Here is a 23395-nt window from a genome sequence, read left to right as displayed (position 1 = left end):
CTATAGAGCTCCCACTCACTTTCTTGTAAATACAAGCTTCACTACAAGTCTGATAAAACTATATGCTTTGATCAACTCATCAAAGCGTATATTCCAACTCCGAGATGCTTGCACCAGTCCATAGATGGATCGTTGGAGCTTGCACACCTTGTTAGTACCTTTAGGATTGACAAAACCTTCTGGTTGCATCATATACAACTCTTCTTTAAGAAATATCTATTTAAGGAATGTAGTTTTGACCTCCATTTGCCAGATTTCATAAAATATGGCAACTGCTAACATGATTCGGACGGATTTAAGTATTGGTACAATTGAGAAAATCTCATTGTAGTCAACACCTTGAACTTGTCAAAAACCTTTTTGCGGCAAGTCGAGCTTTGTAGATAGTAACACTACTATCAATGTTCGTCTTCCTCTTGAAGATCCATTTATTCTTAATGGCTTGCCAACCATCGGACAAGTCCACCAAAGTCCACACTTTGTCCTCATACATGGATCCCATCTCAGATTTCATGGCCTCAAGCCATTTCACGGAATCTGGGCTCATCATCGCTTCCTCATAGTTCATAGGTTCATCATGGTCTAGTAACATGACTTAGGATTACCGTACTACTCTGGTGCATATCGTACTCTGGTTGACCTACGAGGTTCGGTAGTAACTTGATCTGAAGTTTCATGATCATCATCATTAGCTTCCTCACTAATTGGTGTAGGAATCACTAGAACTGATTTCTGTGATGAACTACTTTCCAATTTGGGAGAAGGTACAATTACCTCATCAAGCTCTACTTTCCTCCCACTCACTTCTTTTGAGAGAAACTCCTTCTCTAGAAAGGATCCATTCTTAGCAACCAATATCTTGCCTTCGAATCTGTGATAGAAGGTGTACCCAACAGTTTCCTTTGGGTATCCTATGAAGATGCACTTCCCCGATTTGGGTTTGAGCTTATCAGGTTGAAGCTTTTTCACATAAGCATCGCAACCCCAAACTTTAAGAAACGACAACTTTGGTTTCTTGCCAAACCATAGTTCATAAGGCGTCATCTCAACGGATTTTTGATGGTTCCCTGTTTAATGTGAATGCAACTATCTCTAATGCATAACCCCAAAACAATACTGGTAAACCGGTAAGAGACATCATAGATCACACCATATCTAATAAAGTGTGGTTATGACGTTCAGACACACCATTACACTGTGGTGTTCCAGGTGGCGTGAGCTGTGAAACTATTCCACATTGTTTTAATGAAGGCCAAACTCATAAATCAAATATTCGCCCCTGCGATCAGATCGTAGAAACTTTATTTTCTTGTTACGATGATTCTCCACTTCACTCTGAAATTCTTTGAACTTTTCAAATGTTTTGGACTGTGTTTCATTTAAGTAGATATACCCATATCTGCTCAAATAATCTGTGAAGGTCAGAAAATAACGATACCTGCCACGAGCATCTACACTCATTGGACTACATACATCAGTATGTATTATTTCGAATAAGTCAGTAACTCATTCCATTGTTTCGGAGAACAAAGTTTTAGTCATCTTGCCTATAAGGCACGGTTCGCAAGTATCAAATGATTCATAATCAAGTGATCCAAAAGTCCATCTTTATGGAGTTTCTTCATGCGTTTTACACCGATATGACCCAAACATCAGTGCCACAAATAAATTGCACTATCATTATCAACTTTGCATCTTTTGGCATCAATATTATGAATATGTGTATCACTACGATCGAGATCCAACAAACTATTTTCATTGGGTGTATGACCATCGAAGGTTTTATTCATATAAACAGAACAACAACTATTCTCTGACTTTAAATGAATAACCATATTGCAATAAACATGATCAAATCATATTCATGTTCAGCGCAAATGCCAAATAACATTTATTTAGGTTCAACACTAATCCCGAAAGTATAGGGAGTGTGCGATGATGATCATATCAATCTTGGAACCACTTCCAACACACATCATCACTTCACCCTTAACTAGTCTCTATTCATTCTGCAACTCCCTTTTTTTAGCAACTGAACCAGTATCAAATACCCAGGGGTTGCTATGAACACTAGTAAAGTACACATCAATAATCTGTATACCGAATATACCTTTGTTCACTTTGCCATCCTTCTTATCCGCCAAATATTTGGGGTAGTTCTGCTTCCAGTGACCATTTCCTTTGCAGTAGAAGCACTCAGTTTCAGGCTTAGGTCTAGTTTTGGGCTTCTTCACGGGAGTGACAACTTGCTTGCCATTCTACTTGAAGTTCCCTTTCTTTCCCTTTGCCCTTTTCTTTAAACTAGTGGTCTTGTCAATCATCAACACTTGATGCTCTTTCTTGATTTCTACCTTCGTAGATTTTCAGCATCACGAAGAGCTAGGAAATTTCTTTCGTCATCCCTTGTATATTATAGTTCATCACGAAGTTCTAGTAACTTGGTGATGGTGACTAGAGAACTCTTTCAATCACTATTTTATCTGGAAGATTAACTCCCACTTGATTCAAGCGATTGTAGTACCCAGACAATCTAAGCACATGCTCACTGCTTGAGCTATTCTCCTCCATCTTTTAGCTTTAGAACTTGTTAGAGACTTCATATCTCTCAACTCGGGTATTTGCTTGAAATATTAACTTCAACTCGTGGAACATCTCATATATTCCATGATGTTCAAAACGTCTTTGAAGTCCCGATTCTAAGCCGTTAAGCATGGTGCACTAAACTATCAAGTAGTCATCATATTGAGCTAGCCAAACGTTCATAATGTCTGCATCTGCTCCTGCAATAGGTCTGTCACCTAGCGGTGCATCTAGGACATAATTCTTCTATGCAGCAATGAGGATAAACCTTAGATCATAGACCTAGTCCGCATCATTGCTACTATCATCTTTCAACTTAGTTTTCTCTAGGAACATATAAAAACATAGGGAAGCTACAACACGAGCTATTGATCTACAACATAATTTGCAAAATACTATCAGGACTAAGTTCATGATAAATTAAAGTTCAATTAATCATATTACTTAAGAACTCCCACTGAGATAGACATCCCTCTAGTCATCTAAATGATTATGTGATCCATATCAACTAAACCATGTCCGATCATCACGTGAGATGGAGTAGTTTTCAATGGTGAACATCACTATGTTGATCATATCTACTATATGATTCATGCTTGACCTTTCGGTCTCAGTGTTCCGAGGCCACATCTACATATGCTAGGCTCGTCAAGTTTAACCTGAGTATTCTGCGTGTGCAAAAACTGGCTTGCACCCGTTGTATTTGAACGTAGAGCTTATCACACCCGATCATCATGTGGTGTCTCGGCACGACGAACTGTCGCAATGGTGCATACTCAGGGAGAACATATACCTTGAAATTTAGTGAGGGATCATCTTATAATGCTACCGTTGTAGTAAGCAAAATAAGACGCATGAAAGATGAACATCACATGCAATCAAAATATGTGAAATGATATGGCCATCATCATCTTGTGCTCATGATCTCCATCACCAAAGCATCGTCATGATCTCCATCGTCACTGGCGCGACACCTTGATCTCCATCGTAGCATCGTTGTCGTCTTGCCAACTATTGTTATTACGACTATCGCTACCGCTTAGTGATAAAGTAAAACAATTACATGGCGATTGCATTGCATACAATAAAGTGACAACCATATGGCTCCTGCCAGTTGCCGATAACTTGTTTACAAAACATGATCATCTCATACAACAAATTATATCACATCATGTCTTGACCATACCATATCATAGCAAGCTCTGCAAAAACAAGTTAGACGTCCTCTACTTTGTTGTTGCAAGTTTTACATGGCTGCTACGGGCTTCTAGCAAGAACTGTTCTTACCTACACATCAAAACCACAATGATTTTTCCTCAAGTGTGCTGTTTTAACCTTCAACAAGGACCGGATGTAGCCAGACTCGATTCAACTAGAGCAGGAGAAGTAGACACCCACCAGCCACATGTGTGTGAAGCACGTCGGTAGAACCAGTCTCATGAACGCGGTCATGTAATGTCGGTCTGGGATGCTTCATACAACAATACCGCCGAATGAAAGTATGACATGCTGGTAAGTAGTATGACTATTATCGCCCACAACTCTTTGTGTTCTACTCGTGCATATAACATCTACGCATAGACTTGGCTTGGATGCCACCTGTCGGTGTCAAAACAGGTGGATCTCGGGTAGGGGGTCCCGAACTGTGCGTCTAGGCGGATGGTAACACGAGACAAGGGACACGATGTTTTTACCCAGGCTCGGGCCCTCTCGATGGAGGTAAAACCCTACTCCTGCTTGATTAATATTGATGATATGGGTAGTACAAGAGTGGATCTACCACGAGATCAGAGAGGCTAAACCCTAGAAGCTAGCCTATGGTATGATTGTTGTTCGTCCTACGGACTAAAACTCTCCGGTTTATATAGGCACCGGAGAGGGCTAGGGTTACACAGAGTCGGTTACAATGGGAGGAGATCTTGATATCGTATCGCCAATCTTGCCTTCGACACCAAGGAAAGTCCCATCCGGACATGGGACGAGGTCTTCAATCTTGTATCTTCATAGTCCGGGAGTCCGGCCAAAGGTCATAGTCCGGCCATCCGGACACCCCCTAATCCAGGACTCCCTCACCACCATTGGAGAACGCAGTAATTTCAAAAAAAAAATCTACGATCATGCAAGATCTATCTAGGTGATGCATAGCAACGGGAAGAGTGTGTCCACATACCCTCGTAGACCGAAAGAGGAAGTGTTATGTAGCGCGGTTGATGTAGTCGAACGTCTTCGCGATCCAACCGATCAAGTACCGAATGCACGACACCTCCACGATCTGCACATGTTCAACTCGGTAATGTCCCTCGAACTCTAGATCCAGCTGAGGCCGAGGGAGAGTTTCGTCAGCACGACGGTGTGGTGACGGTGATGATGAAGTTACCGGTGCAGGGCTTCGCCTAAGCACTACGACGATATGACCGAGGTGGAAATCTATGGAGGGGGGCACCGCACACGACTAAAAGATCAACTTGATCAATTTGTGTGTCTATGGGGTGCCCCCTGGACACATATATAAAGGAGGGGAGAGAAGAGGTGGCCGACCCAAGGGGGGCGCGCTAGGTGTGGGGAATCCTACTAGGACTCCCCAGTCCAAGTAGGATTCCCCTCCTCTTTCCTATTCCTAGTAGGAGAAGGAGGGAAGGAGGAAGAGGGGAGAAGGAAGGAGGGGGGCACCGCCCCTCCTAGTCCAATTCGGACCAGCCCATGGGGGGGCACTCCTTGAGGCCCTTTTCTCCTTTCCCGTATGGCCCATTAAGGCCCATTACTTCCCCCGGCGAATTCCCGTAACTCTCTGGTACTCCAAAAAATACTCGAATCACTCGGAACCTTTCCGATGCATGAATATAGCCTTCCAATATATAGATCTTTACGTCTCAACCATTTTGATACTCCTCGTCACGTCCGTGATCTCATTCGGGACTCCAAACAAACTTAGGTCATCAAATCACATAACTCATAATACAAATCATCATTGAACGTTAAGCGTGCGGAGCCTATGGGTTCAAGAACTATGTAGACATGACCGAGACACATCTCCGGTCAATAACCAATAATGGAACCTGGATGCTCATATTGGTTCCAACATATTCTACAAAGATCTTTATCCGTCAAACCACATAACAACATACGTTGTTCCCTTTGTCACCGATATGTTAGTTGCCCGAGATTCGATCGTCAGTATCATCATACCTAGTTCAATCTCATTACCGGCAAGTCTCTTTACACTTTCCATAATACTTCATCCCGTAACTAACTCATTAGTCACAATGCTTGCAAGGCTTATAGTGATGAGTATTCCCGGAAGGGCCCAGAGATACCTCTCCAAAACACGGAGTGGCAAATCCTAATCTCGATCTATGCCAACCCAACAAACACCTTCGGAGACACCTGTAGAGCACCTTTATAATCACCCATTTATGTTGTGACGTTTGGTAGCACACAAAGTGTTCCTACGGTATTCGGGAGTTGCATAATCTCATAGTTTGAGGAACATGTATAAGTCATGAAGAGAGCAGTAGCAATGAAGTTGTAATGATCATAATGCTAAGCTAACGGATGGGTCATGTCCATCACATCATTCTCCTAATGATGTGATCCCGTTCATCAAATGACAACACATGTCTATGGTTAGGAAACATAACCATCTTTGATTAACAAGCTAGTCAAGTAGAGGCATACTAGAGACACTATGTTTTGTCTATGTACTCACACATGTACTAAGTTTTCGGTTAATACAATTCTAGCATGAATAATAAACATTTATCATGAAATACGGAAATAAATAGTAACTTTAGTATTGCCTCTAGGGCATATTTCCTTCAACCTTGCCAATTCAAGTGGCATGCGGAAAAACCATATCCAGGATACAACCATTCGGGTAATACTTTGTCTTCAGAATCCTAGCACACAACGAGTCTGGGTACACCAATAGCCGCCAGGCCTGTTTAGCTAAGAGCGCTTGATTAAATAACCTTAAATCATGAAACCCCATGTCGCCTTGTCTTTTTGGATTTGTAAGCTTGTCCCAAGCTAACCAATGGGTTTTCCTCTTATCCTCTTCGTCTCCCCACCAGAAATTCCTTATAATTTGAGATAGATCCTCACATAAAGAGATTGAGAATTTAAAGAGACCCATGGCGTACACTGGTAGCACTTGCAAAACAACCTTGATTTGAGCTTCCTTAATTCCGCTAGATGCATACTTTTCAATCCAATCCGACACTCTTTTTAAAGCCTTATATTTGGTCGCCTGGAATTTCCTAACCTTCATTCTACCCTCTGGCACTGTTAATCAATGATATTTGTCCTCAAGACCTTCAAAAGTAATTTTCAGAATAACCATTGTGGACACCTGATCCTCCATACTGTACTTTTTACAAAATTTATGGAGCACTTATCCAGGCTCAGAAGCTGGCCAGTTCCCTTCTCATAGTCGGACATAATATTTTTAATGCTTAAGGATTGATCAATGGACCACTTGAAAAATAAGAGTCTATCGTCCGTGAACAAAAGATGAGAAATACTTGGACCTTGTCTGCTAAGCTTAAACTCATTTAGTGCACCTTTCTCACAAGTGTCCTTCAACAACAGAGAGAGCCTCGTCCACAAAGAGATACAAATAAGGGGATAAAGGATCCTAAAAGCGTGGGTTTACTCCTAGATGGGGTGAATGGGAGATTTTTAGAAATTCATCAAACTCTGAAGAATTTGACGAAGAGCGGAGTGAAGAAATAGAAACGCGGGGAGACTAATTCATCACAGAAACATAAAGCGTGCATACAAGATACATACATGTGAAGAACATGCAATCACATAGGCATACACACATGGGGAAGATGAACTGAAGAAATATAATACAACATGATGAAAGACTTCAGTTCAAATTCGTCAAAAAGTAGATCACAAATTCTTCAACGGCGGAATAACTTAAAGGTAAAGGTGAGGAATTTGAAACCAGGTTGGCTCGATGAAGACATGATTTGGTAGACCAGTTCCAGCTGTTGTATCAACTATATGTTTGGTTGAGGCGGCTAAGACGAACTCATAGGACACTTAGTCCTCACTGTATTCCTCTTGAGTCAAGGTCACTTAGACCTCGCTGAAAGGGCTAGTTATCGAATAGGCGATTTTTATGGAAGTCTTCAAAACATGGGAGTTTCGAAGACAAACGACAGAAATGACACTATTCGTATGCAGCGGAAGGTAGACTACACTAGGCAAGCCATAGTCAAGTATTCAATGAAGTGAAAGCACGAAGACTATCAGCAGCTAGGTATTAAGGATCAGGATGGAAGATAGTATGAAGCCAATCAGAACAAGTAGTCACGCAGTGAAGTTAATTAGATAATGCAAGCAGGCAATGACTTCACAAAGACAAACTGTAAGTAAAGAGAAGTGAGAGATAGAACAAGTAGCTTCAGGAGGACAGAGATTTATTTGACCAGTTCCAGTTGCTGTGACAACTGTACGTCTGGTTAGGGAGGCTGAGATTCAACTCAGAAGACCGCGTCTTCACCTTATTCCCCTTGAGCTAAGGACACCTAGTCCCCTCCCAATCACTCTGGTAAGTCTTCAAGGTAGACTTCCAAACCTTCACAGACTTCGTTCACTGGCAATCCACAATGACTCTTGGATGCTCAGAACGTGACGCCTAACCGGCTGGAGGATTCAGAGTCCTCAAGTGTAACAAGTCTTTAGATCACGCGAACAGAAAGACTTCAGTGATGCAAAACACTCTTTGGTCTCTGGGTGGTTTGGGCTTTGTCCTTGTAAGGATTCTCTCTCAAAAGCTTCGGAGGTGGGTTGCTCTCAAATGACAAAAGCCGTGTACTAACTCTAAGCAGCCACCAATTTATGGTGTAGGGTGTGGGCTATTTATAGCCACTGGGCAACCCGACCTCATTTGTCCTAAATGACCCTGGGTCACTAAGGAACTGACATGTGTCTCAACGGTCAAATTTCAAACACACACGACAGCTTGACTTGGGCTACAAGTAAAGCTGACTCATTCCACTCTGGATAAGATTTGCTCTCATTGTCTTCACTCGAAGACATAGGATTTGGTTGAGCATCACTTTAGTCACTCTGAATTTGTTCACTTGGACCCCACTTAACAGTGCGGTGGTTCCTATGACTCAACAAAGAAGAAAAGGAAACAACAAAACAGCTAAGTCTTCGCGCTCCATAGTCTTCAAGCGATGTCTTCTCATGTCATAGTCTTCAACGTGAATAGATTCACAGACCACCATTGTCTTCAATGTCTTCACACATTTTTAGGGGTCATCTCCGGTAGGTAAACCGAATCAATGAGGGACTACTACCTGTGTTATCCTGCAATTCTCACAAACACATTAGTCCCTCAACCAGGTTTGTCGTCAATACTCCAAAACCAACTAGGAGTGGCACTAGATGCACTTACACTCGCCCAATCACTCGTGGTAAGTCTTCAAGGTAGACTTCCAAAACCTTCACAGACTTATTCACCGACACACCACAATGACTCTTGGGTGCTCAGAACTTCATGCCTAACCGTTTAGAAGAATGACAGTCTTCAAAGGTAATAGGCGTCGGATCACATAGATCAATCTCGTCAGTGATGCTCAAAGGTAACAGGCAAGCGGATAAACACGAGCGACAACTTGAATGCCTTCAACATGCTGAGAGAAACTTTGACAATCGGCATTGTGAAGATATATTGCCTCCTCGGCGGGCTCTGGATATATGGCTTCGACTGACATATCAACCTCTGGCAGGAATATGAGATGGTTGCGTGCAAAGGGCTGATAGTTAACAGCGGAGTGAAGCTTGATCAGACTCATTATCCATGGAGCATAGGATTTCAGTCCAAATATGTCTGAGCCAGATGCAGCAAATTGACGAATGAAGAAATCTTGAGCATTGAAGCTTATGCCATTGAGAATATAGAAGACTAATGTCTTCATTGCACCTTCAAGCTTTGATGAGGAAGAATGTCCTTTGATGGGCCATAGAGTTCTCCTGATAATGTGATAGATGGTGCGGGGAAGATACTCTAGGTCATCAACAAAGAATTCCTTGGGATATTCAGCATCCTGCGGCAGTGGCTTCATCATACTCAGCATTTGGCTCATATTGGGCCCTGGCTTCTGGAAGATGCTTTCCAATGCATTGCAGTGAAGCTGACAACCAGGTTCATATAGTTCACCTGGAGTGGACAGGCCTGTAAGCTCAATGAGATCAAGAGCTTTGGCTTCATGGTGTACATTGCCTGACATCCACTCAAGGACCCATGTCTTCGGATCCCTGTTGTAACCGCGAATGTGGAGAGTTGCATAGAATTGCATCAGAAGCTCTTCATTCCAATTCTCCTTATCAATGACAAACTAGAGAAGGCCTGCATCTCTGAAACAGTCAAGTGCTTCTTCTAAGCAGGGCAGGCCAGCAATGGCTTTGCAGTCCAGACGCATATGGGGAAATATGCACCCTTGATTGTATAGAACACAGGAGTAATAGTTGCACTGCTGATAACTCCAGAACCGATCAGATGATATTCTTGGATTGGAATATGGGTTCTTGGATCTATCAAAGAAGGTGTTGTGTGCAATGAAGCCATTGACATTCAATGATCCTCGTGCAGATGCAGTACCTGGGAACCTTGTCAACCTTGGCTTTGGCTTCTGAACCTGAGGCCTATGCTCCACATGATAATCAAACTGAGGTCTGGGAGTAGGCGGAGGAACTAGAATTGTCCATCTGACAGTGACCATCTCACGTTGATAGAATGTTTGCTCAATAGTGTGTGCCTTGGTGGTGGAACAGGAGCAGTGGCATTAGCAAGGGCGTCAGGCTGCACATTTGTTGCAGGTGCATCATTGGCTTCATGCATGGTGTTGACTGTAGGCGCCACATTAGCTTCAGCCATGCCAATGTCATTGGCGTCAGTAGTGTTGTTGGTGGCCGCCTCAGGATTTTCAACCTCCACTTGAGTAGCTGGAGGGTCAGGCACATATACGTTCTCCTCGAGAACAACTTCTTGGTTGGTAGGGGGTGTAGCAACACGTTCTTCTTCTTGATGGGGTTCTTGTCTTTCATCGGCTGATGCAGCCCGAATGTCTTCAACAACATTGGCTTCGGATGCGGGAACTGTCACAGAAGGATTGTCTTCAGGGAACACTTGACGTGCCACTGAGCTGGATTGGTTTGAATCTTCTTCTGTGATGGTTGTCATGGAGATCGATGGCCTTAGGCCTTTGCGAAGCCGTTGGAACACGGGCGATGCATTTGGTGATGGTGTGGTCTCCATGTAATTGTCGTCATTCACCATTGGGCTGGTGACTTGCGCTGGTGGAGGACGGGGTGTACTTGGTGAGTCTTGACTTGGAGTTGCTGGTTGGGGGCGATCAGCCCATGAGGCATCCTGAGAGATTGGTGTCAAAGGACGACCAATGCTGATGAGTTCGCTATTCATGAGAATAGGCGATGATACCATTTGGTGCTCAATCTGAGGAAGGACTTCATCATCAACTACATTGTCTTGGGGACAAATGTCTTCAGCCGTGATGGGGTCAACGATTGGAACTTCTTCAGCTTCAGGAGCCTCTGTTGAAGCAGGCTCATGAACTATCAATTGACGCTCTTGGTGTTCGGATGTAGGACGAGCAAAAGCGATGGGCTCGACAATGAGGGGCTTTGTGGGAGCAGCCCGATCTTTCTTCTTGGTCTTTCTCTTCTTGGGAAATGGAGTGTCATCAGTGGTGTTCTTGAACTTGTGCTTTCTGGCATTGGCTTCAGCTGCCCTGGTTTTCTTCTGTTCTGAAGCCACTATGGGGACCTTAGGCTTCGAGCCTGTCATGCTGGCAGGGAAGACAATGTGAGGTTCTTCCTGCCTTGATGCTTCAGTTCGGGCCACAACAAACTTCTTCTTCTTGGCAGCCAGCTTGGGGTCAATTCCAGGACGCCCAAGTGCCTTGCGCTTCTCAGCTTCATTGTAAGCTTGAACACACTTGACAGCTAGATTCTTCATGCACTCGCGTGAACCTTTGGCTTCTTCGTGCTTCTTGCAAAATGCATCCTTGATGTCATTCAACATTAGCTTGAATTTCTAAACATCAGCCACACTGAGCTTGGCCATGTGCTTCTTGAACTGTTCTTTCTCATAGTCAATTTTGTTTTTTAGTTCGACAATCCTCTGAGATAGAGCCAGCTCAGGAGCAATGGCACGTTGAAAGGCGATGCTGATGCCAATTGGGAGTTGAAGATCATCAAAACTAAGATCTAGGTTGTCAAACCACTCATCAATGAAGGTATCCAGAATGTTTACGTCGAAGAGGGGCGGATCATTGAAGATCTCCGCCTCTTGCTTGCTCTTCATCAACTGCTCATGAGCATCATCACCAAACTCATCATCTGTTGACAGATCAATGGCTTCAGACTCGTTCCTTAGAACGATAGCTCGTGTCAATGCTTGACTAGAACTCTGAACATTTTTCCTTTGAGGCTTCTCTTTCTTCTTGGAGACACGAGATTGATCTTCAGAATAACTTGGAGCAGGAGGAGCAGTTGCCAGAGGCTTCACTCGTGAAGCTTTTGGTGTAGAAGAAGGTTTTGAAGCCGTAGACTTCTTTTGCTGCAGCGGCTTAGGAGGAGCTAGGGCTTCATCAGAGTCAGCATCAGCAGCAGAGTGATCCATATTTGCACCTTGAACGACAATGTGTGTGATGAGGCCGTCGAGGTTGTAGAAGGGGCCGATTATGTTTTGATTGGCTTCACGGGTGCCATCTTCCCAAGGAGTAGAAGGACCTGGGTTGAAGTCAAGTCCAAATGCCTTCTTGTTCTTCACAGTAGAATCTTTGGCAAACTGGAAGTTGCATTTGAACAGATTGTCTTCACGACACCACAACAGAGAAGAAGGGTCGGCATTCTCTGGATGTGGGCCGCATACCATGCATGGATAGAAGCCTTGTTTAATGGCTTCAGACCGGGACTGGGGTTGAAGATTTTTGTATAATATATCTTCCCAGGGCTGCTTGATGGCATTTTTCTCAGCATACTCAGCCGTGACAAATCTGTACTTGTACCACTCTTCAGTCCAATATCTTCGAATCCATTGGATTCGAGTTTTGCGTTCACCATAAGTTTCTTCAGGGTCTGTCTTGTACATTTCATGCAGATCTGGTGGCAAATCCTTGGATGTATTCCCACGACGCTGTCTGCCACCCTTTCTTGCTGACTTCTCAGTAGCCCCAAAGCTTAACCTAAATGGCTTCCGAATGTGCAAAGGCTTCCGACGACTGGTCAGACAAGAACTGGCTTCAGGAAAATTTATGTGACTCTCTAAGAACTCTGAAAATGAATGCAGACTATGAGAACCAAGGGATTCTCCCACGGACATGTACCTGTGACAGCATTAGAGGTGCAAAGGAAGGGGAAGAGGTCATATGCATTCTCAGAAGATTTTGAAGATAAATAAGTTTGAAGACATTGACCTCATAATGCGAAGACATTCACTTATTTGTTGTGAGTTGGTTCCAAATTTGTACGAATCCAAGAATAAGTACAAGTGAGGAATCTAACTTGTAGAGAAGCATAAGTGAACAGACTAGGCACAGTATGAGATGCAGAAAGAGATAGATTCAACTTTGGAGGTCTAAAAACCGCTTTTGGTGAAGAAGGATGAATCTATAAGATCAAAAAGACGGTAAAAGGTAAGTTTTAATTACCACATGATGAATTGCTAGACAGAGCGAAGTTGGAGGCGGAGCAGTTCGATCTCTTGTGCCCTAACTTGGCGACAGAAGACACCTACGGTGGTGGCGGAGAAGACGAGGTCTGTGGCCGGCGTGAGGACGGCGTCGGTGAAGTCGCGGCAGCTAAGCGTTTCGTCACCGACGTCGTTGAGAGCTAGCGGTGGCACTAGGGTTTGTGAGAGGTAGCGAGGTGGAAGAAAGATTTTGACTGCGATGGGATGGGTATTTATAAGGAAAGGGACAACACAACGCAATTACGCAGGTGCCCCTGGCGGTTCACATCTGAAGGGCACGTGGCAAGCATGCAACACCACGGAAGTTGTTCCATGTTCCCACGCATGCCTGGATTGTCCGGGTGGTCATTCTGAATTCTCCGGCTTTCAGACAATAAGGATATAGCATTAAAAACAGATATAAATGTTTGTCAGATTGACTTCAGCTGACAAGGTCTCAGTGAAGACAATCGACAATTTTCAATAGAATGCATATGTGGACAAATAGATTTGAGGTAGAAGCATAGATAGGTTAGGGTCCGATCACATTCACTTAGATCAAAAGATTCAGCAAGAAGCCATAGCTATAAGTGAATGCTGTAGAGGACAGAACACAAATATGTATATAACTAGTATACGACCAAATCAACAAGATGAGGATAAACATGAAGTTAGATCAAATATGAAGAAAAATCAAGTATGAATACTTTTCAAACATAACGCCAAGGGAAACACTTCAAACAAAAAGTTTGGTGGTGGCGTTACCCACTGTATAGGAAGTATTAGACCCAGACACGGCACATAATTATCGTGGCCTCCGAAGTCAGATTCCGTATTAATGTATTCACACTTAGAGTGTATGTCTTCATTGATTGAAGACATACATTACTTCGTGTGTTGCACATCTAAGTCATCAAAATGCATAAGTGTTAGGATGTGTGTCCAATCACAGGACATTTGAGGATTCCAAGATATTTAGCTCACACCACAACTTGCAAAACCTTTTCTCATCCAAGAGCTTTCTGAAGATATCGGCCAATTGCTCTTCAGTGTTGATGTGAATGATATCAATATCTTCCTTCATAACATGATCTCTCAGAAAGTGATGACAAATTTCAATGTGCTTTGTCTTCGAGTGCTGAACTGGGTTGTTGGCAATCTTGATGGCACTCTCATTATCGCAGTAGAGTGGCACATTCTTCAGGTGGATACCATAGTCCTTGAGAGTCTTCTTCATCCAAAGAAGCTGAGCACAGCAAGATCCAGTAGCAATGTATTCTGATTCAGCAGTGGAGAGAGATACACAGTTCTGTTTCTTTGAAGACCAACAGATTAGTGATCATCCCAGAAATTGACATGTGCCTGATGTGGACTTGTGATCAACCTTGTCACCAGCATAATTAGAATTTGAGAATCCAACTAGATCAAACTCTGAGCCCTTTGGATACCATAATCCTAGTGTTGGGGTGTAAGCCAAATATCGAAGAATTCGCTTCACATCTAAGTGATGTGATTCCTTTGGTGCCGCTTGGAATCGGGCACACATGCAAACACTAAGCATTATATCTGGCCTAGATGCACATAAATAAAGTAAAGAACCAATCATGGAGCGGTATACCTTTTGATCGAACTCTTTACCACTGGCATCGGGACTCAGATGACTTTTGGTTGGCATTGGCGTCGTGTATCCTTTGCGATCTTGCAATCCAAACTTCTTCAGGCAATCTTTGAGATATTTTTCTTGAGAGATGAAGATGTCATTGCGTTGCTGACGGATTTGGAGACCCAAGAAGAACTTCAGCTCACCCATCATGGACATCTGATATTGCTCTTGCATCATGTGACCAAACTCATCACTATATTTCTTGTTGGTGCATCCGAAGATAATGTCATCCACATAGATTTGGCACACAAACAGTTCGCCATCATATGTCTTCGTGAAGAGAGTAGGATCTAGTGAACTAGGTTTGGAGCCTTTTCTCTTCAGGAAGTCTTTGAGTGTGTCATACCAAGCACGAGGGGCTTGTTTGAGGCCATACAGTGCTTTGTTGAGCCTGTATACCATATCAGGGTGTTTTGGATCTTCAAAGCCAGGAGGTTGTGGAACATATACTTCTTCTTCAGTCTTTCCATTGAGAAGGCACTCTTCATGTCCATTTGATACAAAAGGATGTTGTGATGATTTGCATAGGCTAGTAGTATGCGAATGGCTTCAAGCCTAGCCACCGGAGCAAATGTTTCATCAAAGTTAATCCCCTCCACTTGAATGTATCCTTGTTCAATAAGACGAGCCTTGTTTCTGACAACTTGACCATGCTCATCTTGCTTGTTGTGATATATCCATTTTGTGCCAATGATATTGTGCTTGCAAGGATCAGGACGCTTGACCAGTTCCCACACATTGTTCAGCTCGAACTGTTGAAGCTCTTCTTGCATGGCTTGAATCCATTCAGATTCCATGAAGGCTTCAGCAACTTTCTTGGGTTCAGAGATTGATACGAATGCAAAATGCCCACAAAAGTTTGTTAGCTGAGTTGCTCTTTGCGTTGCCTTTGAACGAGTGAGTGGACCAGGTGCATTGATGCTCTCAATTATCTTCTCAATCTGTACTTCATTAGCAACACGGGGATGTACTGGACGAAGATTTTGCCCTTGCGGATCATTATCTTCAGCTTCACTATTGACTTCAGACTGAGCATTGTCTTCTGGTTGACTTGGTGCAATGATGAGTTCATCTTCAGCCTGAGGTTCGGACGGTATGATCTCTCCAGTACCCATGAGCTTGATAGATTCACTAGGAGGAACTTCATCTAGCACATTTGGTAGGTGCTCTCTTTGCGAGCCGTTAGTCTCATCGAACCGCACATACACAGTTTCAACAACTTATAGTGAAAGAGGTTGAAGACTCTATAGGAGTGCAAATCCTTTCTTTAACCAAGCATAAAACCTTCATGTGCTTTCGGTGCAAATTTTGAAGTGTGATGTGGATCCTTGATCCAGCACCTAGCACCAAATACTCTGAAGTAACTGACATTTGATTTCTTACCAGTTAGGAGTTCATAGGATGTTTTCTTCAGGAGCTTGTGAAGATAAACACGGTTGATGACATGGCACACAGTATCAATGGCTTCAGGCCAGAACTCCCATGGAGTCTTGTACTCATCAAGCATCGTTTGAGCCATCTCAATAAGGGTTTTGTTCTTGCGCTCCGCGATGCCATTCTGCTGAGGTGTGTAAGGAGCAAAGAACTCATGAGTGATACCCAAGGTATTCAGGTAGAGGTCGAGGTCGGTGTTCTTGAACTCAGTGCCGTTGTCGCTTCTGATATTCTTGATCTTGACGCCATAGTTCGTCATGGCACGATTGGCAAAGCGTCTGAAGACATCCTGCACTTCAGTCTTGTAGAGGATTATATGCTCCCAAGTATATCTAGAGTAGTCATCAACAATGACGAAGCCATAGAGGCAAGCAGTAGCATTGAGAGTAGAGTAGTAAGTAGGGCCAAATAAGTCCATGTGTAGCAGCTCGAAGGGTTGAGATGTAGTCATGATTGTCTTTGAGGGATGCTTGGCTCTTGTCATCTTTCCAGCTTCATAGGCACCACACAGATGATCCTTCTTGAACTTGATGCCTTCGATGCCCACAACATGCTTCTTCTTTGTGAGAGTGTGAAAGTTCCTCATGCCAGCATGCCCTAGGCTTTGATGCCAAAGCTAGCACTCAGAAGCTTTTGCTAGAAGACATACGGCCATCTGCGGTCCTGCTGAGAAATCTACCATATACATATCATCTTTTCGATACCCTTCAAAGACTAGAGACTTGTCAGATTCCATCAGTACTAGGCAACGATATTTTCCAAATAGCACAATCATGTTTAAGTCACAAAGCATTGAGACAAACAATAAGTTGAAACCAAGGGATTCAACAAGCATCACTTTATCCATGTGCTGATCCCTTGATATTGCAACTCTACCTAGACCCAATACCTTGCTTTTACCAGTGTCAGCAAATGTGATGTGACTCTTGTCTGATGGACGTAGCGTTGAATCCATCAGAAGACTTCGATCGCCAGTCATGTGATTAGTGCATCCACTGTCCATAATCCATTCTGAAGTACGAGGTGTTGTAGCCTACAGTGCAGTTTGGGGGATAGGCTTCACAAAGCAAGTTGTGAAGCAGAAACATTTGACGAACAAGTGGAACATGGAAATTTAGGTCTTGGTTAGGATAGATAGGATGAGTGTCAAGGAATCCCAGAATGAAATACATAATAAGACTATTTGTGCATTTTATGTTGCGCCCTACAAGATTTTTAAGGTCTCCAACATTTGCTTTGGACTCCTTTGATTTTCGGCTGGAGACCTTTCCCTGCAAAAGAGAGTTAAGTTTTCTTAACCACCCACATTTTTAGGGGTGGCTTAGAAGCAATGAGTCTAAGTGCAGCATCTGAGAACTTCAGCTTCAGAGCCCTAGTAAATAGCCTTGCAGGGGGTGAGTAATACTCATATGAACATAGCGGTTTGATGAAACACGCTCATATTCATGGGTTTGAGTATGATTTTCCTGCAAAACATTGATGTTAGGGTGACTCAGATGAGTCCTCGATCTGTATGAAGCTTTTAGACCATATGAAGCCTTTGATAGGGGGTTTGTCTTCTTCACAGGTGGTGTCATGATGACATTCACTAGAAGATTCTCAAGACAGCTTTTGGGTACCCATATCTTCTTCATAGGTGGCCCATTCCTGCAGTTAGTACCAATATACCTGGCAAACACTTCGCCATTCCGATTCTTGAACAGTTTATAGTTTGCATCAAAGGATTCATCAATGATAATAGGGTTAGCACAAGTGAAGCCAGATAGGGTGGATGGATCTACTGAAGGTTCCTTTGCAGCAACCCATGTGGTTTTGGGGTACTGCTCAGGCTTCCAGTAAGACCCATCAACATTCATTTTCCTCTCGAAACCAACACCCTCTTTCCTAGGGTTTCGGTTCAGAATATGCTTTTTAAGGACATCACATAATGTCTGATGCCCTTTGAGAATTTTGTACATCCCTGTCTCAAGCAGTGTCTTCAACCTAGCATTCTCATCAGCAATAGTAGTGGTGTCCTCAGCAGAGGGGTTAGTTACCACATTAGTAGTTGAAGATATTGCAACAGGGGTAGTAGTAGAACATTCAACAACAGAGGCAGCGTTGTCACGCTCAATGCATTTTAAAGATGGTGGTTCAAATCCTTCCTGAGCGGGACTGATCTATTGAGAGCGAAGTGACTCGTTCTCCTTTTCAAGATCTTCATGAGCCGATCTCAATTTATCAAGTTCCTGCTTCCTTTGAAGATAATCATAGGAAAGTTTTTCATGAGAAGTTGAGAGCGATTCATGTCGACCTTCAAGTTCCTGGTACTTAACATGAAGATTTTTTATGTCTTCAATTAAGGATTGAGTCTTAGTCATTTCCGCATCCAACAGGTCATCGCTTTTGTCTAACAGTTTTTGAATATGTTCCATAGCTTTTTGTTGTTCAGTTGCAATTTTAGCAAGTGTTTTGTAACTAGGTTTGGATTCACCATCAGAGTCATCTTCACTTGATGTTTGAAAGTAAGCATCGCATGAGTTTACCTTGGCACCACGTGCCATGAAGCAGTAGGTGGGAGTCGAGCGTCCTTGTCATTATCATCAGTGTTGTTGACGGAGCCATTGTCTTCAGTGTTGAAGATGGACTTGGCGACGTAAGCTGTAGCTAGAGCCAGACTCGCAACACCAGAGTCGGACTCCTCCTCAGACTCCACCTGCGCCTCCTCAGAAGCAGACTCCTCCTTAGAATCCATCTCCTTGCCAACAAAAGCACGAGCCTTGCCAGATGAGCTCTTCTTGTGTGATGAAGACTTGGAAGAAGACTTTGAGGATTTCTTCTTCTTGTTGTTATCAGAATCATATTCTTTGCTCTTCTTCTTCTTCTTCTTCTCATTGTCCCACTGTGGACACTCAGAGATGTAGTGACCAGGTTTCTTGCACTTGTGACAGGTTCTCTTCTTGCTGTCATGGGTGGAAGCTTCATCATTTCTTGAGCTGGATCGTGAAGACTTTCTGAAGCCTTTCTTCTTGGTGAATTTCTGGAACTTCTTGACAAGCATAGCAAGCTCCTTTCCAGTGTCTTTGGGATCACCAGAAATGCAGTCAGATTCTTGTGCAGACGAGGAAACATCCTTTGCCTTTAAAGCGCGAGTTCGACCATAGTTGGGGCCGTAGATATCTCGTTTCTCAGATAGCTGAAACTCATGTGTGTTGAGCCTCTCAAGTATGTCAGATGGATCGAGAGTCTTGAAGTCAGGGCGTTCTTGTATCATCAGGGCTAAGGTGTCAAATGTGCTGTCAAGTGATCTCAGTAGTGTCTTGACTATTTCATGCTTCATGATCTCAGTGGTGCCGAGTGCTTGGAGCTCATTTGTAATATCAGTGAGGCGATCAAATGTGAGCTGGACATTCTCATTGTCGTGTCTCTTGAAGTGGTTGAAGAGGTTGCAGAGGACACTGATCCTTTAATCTCGCTGTGTTGAGACGCCTTCATTGACCTTGGAGAGCCAGTCCCAGACTAGCTTCGAGGTTTCCAGAGCACTCACACGACCATACTGTCCTTTCGTCAAATGACCACAGATGATCTTCTTGGCGATAGAGTCCAGTTGAATGAACCTCTTGACATCAGCAGGCGTGACACCTTCACCAGTCTTGGGAATGCCATTCTTGATGACATACCACAGATCGACATCAATGGCTTCAAGATGCATGCGCATCTTATTCTTCCAGTAGGGATATTCAGTGCCATCGAAGAGGGGGCACGCAGCGGAGACTTTGATTATCCCTGTAGTCGACATAGCTAAAACTCCATGTGGTTAAACCGAATCACACAGAACAAGGGAGTACCATGCTCTGATACCAATTGAAAGGGCTAGTTATCAACTAGAGCGGGGGTGAGGGAGTCCTGGATTAGGGGGTATCCGGACAGCTGGACTATATCCTTTGGATGGACTGTTGGACTATGAAGATACAAGATTGAAGACTTCGTCCCGTGTCCGGATGGGACTCTCCTTTGCGTGGAAGGCAAGCTTGGCGATTTGGATATGTAGATCTCCTCCTCTGTAACCGACTCTGTGTAACCCTAGCCCCCTCTAGTGTCTATATAAACCGGAGGGTTTTAGTCCGTGAGACAAGAACAACAATCATAATCATAGGCTAGCTTCTAGGGTTTACCCTCTACGATCTCGTGGTAGATCAACTCTTGTAATACTCATATCATCAAGATCAATCAAGCAGGAAGTAGGGTATTACCTCCATCGAGAGGGCCTGAACCTGGGTAAACATTGTGTCTCCAGCCTCCTGTTACCATTAGCCTTAGACGCACAGTTCGGGACCCCTTACCCGAGATCCACCGGTTTTGACACCGACATTGGTGCTTTCATTGAGATTTCCACTGTGTCGTCACTATAAGGCTCGATGGCTCCTCCAATCATCAGCAACAATGCGATCCAGGGTAAGACTTTTCTCCCCAGATAGATCTTCGTATTCAGCGGCTTCGCACTGCGGGCCAACTCGCTTGACCATCTAGAGCAGATCGACAGCTACGCCCCTAGCCATCAGGTCAGATTTGGAAACTTAAACTACACGGCTGATATTCGCGGAGACTTGACCTTCGACGGATTCGAGCCTGTGTCAGGAGTGCCGAACAGTCACGATGTGCATGACTTAGATCTGCCCTCAGACTGTATTCAGACTATCGCACCTTCAGCTGCCTCGGCCTTTAATCTGGAGCAGACCGCACCATCCGAGGATGGGTGGATGGACCCCGCCATGGAGGCCGCACACTCAACGGCGTTGGAGCCGAACACATGCTCCACCTCTAAGGAAACCTGTGTCACCGAACCCCCGGATTTGTCTCCGGTCTCAGGTTCCGTACCGCGTGCGTTCGTGCCTGTCGAATCCGATTGGGCACCGATCATGGAGTTTACCTCCACGGATATCTTTCAAAACTCACCCTTTGGTGACGTGCTAAATTCATTGAGCTCTCTCTCTTTATCAGAGACTCTTGGCCGGACTATGTCCGGCTCGAGTGGGATGCAGATGACGAAGGAATTCGCTGCCCACCCACAACCCACTTAATAGCCACTGTCGATGACTTAACCAACACACTGGACTTTGACTCCGAAGACATCAACGATATGGATGTCGATGATTTATACATGGTGGACACACCCAAGGAGGACAACGGCGACAAAAAGGACGCCACAGAGGATAACCCCCCCGGGCAGAAACCAAAGCGACGGTGCAGGCGCCATTCTAAGTCCAGCCACAGTAAAAATAGCGACGATGGCGCAAGAAAAATTGACACCCCGGTCGACCCCAAAGGAAGCGACAACCCCATGGACCCAGCGATGGAGCAGGATGAGCCAGGGCACGCCAAATATAATCCGGAGCACGACGACCCCACGGGTAAAACTCATCAACCTGCCTCCAGAGAGGGGGACAGTCCGGACGACGACGCATTCATCCCGAAAAAACATTTGGAACAAGAGAACATCCATAGAAGGCTTATGGCCACCGCGAGGAGCCTGAAGAAGCAGAAGCAAAAGCTTAAGGCCGCGCAGGATACACTCAACCGTAGATGGAACAAAGTGCTAGACACTAAAGAAAAATATGGCGACGATCGCCACACAAAGAGCTACCCAAAGCGCAAGCTACTGCCCGAATTCGACGACGAGGCCATAGAGCCCATCCCGCCGAAGAATAATACGACCGATCAGTCGGACCGACCACCTCGTGGCCGCGATAGAGCAGCTACTGACGCCACACACAAGCCAGCACACGATTTACGTGAGCTCCTGGACAAAAAGGCTGGTGCGACCAGGTCCATATATGGATCTAGAGGACGTGCTCCGGCGCAAGATCATAGCCACCAAAACGATCATATTGATCGAATACCAGTTCGGAATCAACCCCGAACACAACAACCGTCCACAACATGCCATGACACATCCAATTACACGGGCGCTGCACACCCCCTGTGCTTCACCGATGAAGTGTTGGATCATGAATTTCCACAGGGATTCAAACCCGTAAATATGGAGGCATACGACGGAATGATAGACCCTGGGGTCTGGATTGAGGACTTTATCCTTCATATCGACATGACTCGCAGAGACGATCTCCACGCCATTAAATATCTGCCCCTCAAGTTGAAAGGACCAGCTCGACACTAGTTGAAGAGCCTCCCCGAAAACTCAATTGGAAGTTGGGAGGAACTTGAGGATGCTTTCAGGGCCAATTTTCAAGGGACCTATGTCCGACCCCTAGATGCAGATGATTTAAGTCACATAATACAACAGCCCAGAGAGTCAGCCTGTAAGCTTTGGAATAGATTTCTCACTAAGAAGAATCAAATTGTTGATTGTTCGGATGCTGAAGCCTTAGCGGCCTTCAAGCACAGTATCCGAGACGAATGGCTCGCCAGACACCTCGGCCAAGAAAAGCCGAGGACAATGGCGGCCCTAACAAGCCTTATGACCCGCTGTTGCATGGGTGAGGATAGCTGGTTGGCCCGTAGAGGCACCAGCGACCCAGGCACATCCGAAATTAGGGATGGCAACGGGAAGCCACGATGCAATAAAAACAAGCATCAAAACAAGGAAGAGAGTCCGGACAACACGGCGGTCAATGCCGGATTTAGGGGCTCTCGACCCGATCAACGGAAAAAACCATTTAAAGGCAGAGGGGATGGACCGTCCAGCCTAAATAAGGTTCTAGACAGATTATGTCAAATTCATGGAACCCCCGAAAAACCTGCAAACCACACCCACAGAGAATGTTGGGTCTTCAAGCAGGACGACAAGCTAAACGCCGAACACAAAGGAAGGGAGACGCCAAGTGAAGACGAGGATGAGCCTCGCCAGCCGAACACTGGGGACAGAAAAAATTCCCACCAGAAGTTAAAACAGTGAATATGATCTATGCAACTCATATACTGAAGAGAAGGCGCAAACACGCACTCAGAGACGTATATGCTGTAGAGCCCGTCGCCCCAAATTCAACCCTTGGTCGGCCTGCCCG

The sequence above is a fragment of the Triticum aestivum genome, chromosome 6B (assembly GCF_018294505.1).
Source record: "Triticum aestivum cultivar Chinese Spring chromosome 6B, IWGSC CS RefSeq v2.1, whole genome shotgun sequence".
In the NCBI taxonomy this organism is placed as follows: Eukaryota; Viridiplantae; Streptophyta; class Magnoliopsida; order Poales; family Poaceae; genus Triticum; species Triticum aestivum.
Note: the sequence above shows the minus strand (reverse complement) of the source record.